The following is a 2,501-nucleotide window of genomic DNA, read 5'->3' as shown; positions in this document are numbered from 1 at the left end:
CTGTGCTCGTCATGCACTTGAAGGCCGCCGCCCAGAGCAACATGCAGGTCATCATGCTCGTTCAGTATCATGGACATGCCGCTGTGCTCGCCCAACATGGGAAGTCCGGCGCCCATGCCATGCTGGGTGCCGCGCTCGCACAAAAGCATGCGAACGCTCCGTGCTTGCCCAACATTGGATGGTCGCCACCCATACCATGCTGGACATCGCATGCCACCACCATCGCCGGAACGCGGCCGCGCTCACCCTGCACAGCGGTAAAATCCACCCACCACATTACTCCCGGTAAGTCCCTGCTCCACCGCACCCACACCTTGGACGGTCGACGACATGGAGATCGCCACCCACGCCATGAACGCCGGGACGACATAAACACCACAGAGGCCGCCACCTGCGCCATCGTCCTTGGTTCAGATTGTTCACGGAAGAGATGGAAAACACCAATTAACAGAAGCACTTGAGTTGGGGAAGAAGATGGAATCATGCCGGTGTGAGCAATCTTGTTGATCTTTCCGGTAAGCGAGACACGATAAATTGAATTTGATACAGTACTAAAAAATCAAAGGGGCAGCGGCAACTCGTTCACAATAAAGAAAAGAGGCGTCTCAATTAATTGGTGGCAATACTCCCTCAAATGGCCGTGCATTCGTTTTAGAGAAAAAATCACAAAAACATACTCCTACCATGATTAGCGGCAACACAAGGGGTAAGGAAATTAGAGGAAGGCAAGTATTTGATGGACATAAACGTCCGGGAATCACATCCCAATATAATTCAGATACGTTGTAAACCGGGAAGGTAGAGATTCTATGCAACTTTGTTTTGTTGAGTGGGGGTCGTGCTTGGTGCCAATGAAAACAATCGGATAGTGTTAGTTGTTGTTACTAGATTTAATGGTTAGGATCTTTTCAATGACGACCACCAAAGTGCGTTGAGTGTCAAACGACCAACTCCCATTTAATAGTAAAGAAATAAAGAAAATAAGGCTTCTTGTTCGTCCGTCAGAAATTGCCCCTGTTTTTCATTGAAATTACAGCACCTGTCACAATCAAGTGAAAAACGGTTCGTCCGTCGTGTTCGTCACCTCTCTTGGGAAATGGTTCGCCCGTCCTGTCTGTCACCTCTCTTGGGCCTGGCCCAGTTGCCTAGCTCGCTGTAGAGAGGTATCGCCACGACCCGAAGGCTTCCGCAGACGACCGCCGCCCCTCGATCTCTGACTCTTCCTCCCACCCTGCGCTCGAACCAGAACAAGTTCGTACCGAACTCTAATGCTGAATCAAAATAGCGCGTAGAAAAGACGGCCCATATATAGATCTATGTACGTGTGCGATTTCAATAGAAACCAACAAATCGATGGTATCAAGCCATCAACTCGCCGGATTTTGTTCGCCATCGAAACTCAAAATCGAATTAGAGGGATTTCATCAACAGATCTCCTTGACGGTGCATAGCTCGGCGAGCAGCCGCAGAGATTCACGGACTAGCGCAGACGCCGATGGCCCATAGCTGCGGCAGGGACGGACTAGCCGTGACAATACGAGCCTGCTCCTACTGATGCGTATTGATCCCCTTCCTGCAGACCTGTGTATTCCCTCTTCTCCACTACCAATCTAATGTTGTGTTCGTGTGCCCATCAGAAGATGGTAAGATGGGGACGAGGAGTGGACCTAGACGAGACTAGAATGAGCGACCATTGACCGGAGCGAGCTCCACCGTGGCCACAGGATCAACCGCCCTAGCCCATGGCGATCAGATCGAGCTCCAGCGCCACCAAATAAGTGCACGACGACCAGAGCGACCTCCACCATGGCAAAATCGAGTATCACAACAACCAGATAGTGCATCTGGCGGACTGAATCGGGGGCGGTAGCGCAAATGGACAGAGGGAGATGGCGACGGGGGACCAAAGTACATACGCAAATCAAAAGTGCATTTAACTGGAACCGTCTCCTATCCATCCTTTATTTCTTTCAACGTTTATGTTAGGCTAGTCATAGTGGGGAGTAACTTAGTTTAAGTTCCTACCTTCATAGTGGGTAGTAACTAATATGTGGTGTCATGTATTATGTCATTTACTATGGTGTAGACTCAACTTATTTTGGGACGTGTGATGTTATGGTAACAAGTTACCACCTCACTCTCTTTCTTCATTCATTGCCATGCCATGTCACCAAAATGCCTTGGGTTGTGTGATGTTACTAGCTAAGTTACTCCCACTATGAGCAGTCTTAGTAGAAGATCTGGAGGACGAGACACTATGTGTGCTTCAAAAGATAGATCTAACTATTCGTTAGGCCAATCTCAGTTTGAACTGATGTTTATTTCTCATTGCGAAGGATAATTGACACCAAGGATTTCAGTTTCAGCGTTGCAGCAACAACCCACCAAGAGGAGATTATCACTCTACAGGTAAAATCATTGCAAAGCACAAATATGGTTAGAAGGATTTTTTTGCCACTATTAAGGTAAATAACCTTTCTACATAAGTTCTACTTGATTTG

Source organism: Lolium rigidum, chromosome 1, assembly GCF_022539505.1.
Source record: "Lolium rigidum isolate FL_2022 chromosome 1, APGP_CSIRO_Lrig_0.1, whole genome shotgun sequence".
In the NCBI taxonomy this organism is placed as follows: domain Eukaryota; kingdom Viridiplantae; phylum Streptophyta; class Magnoliopsida; order Poales; family Poaceae; genus Lolium; species Lolium rigidum.
Note: the sequence above shows the minus strand (reverse complement) of the source record.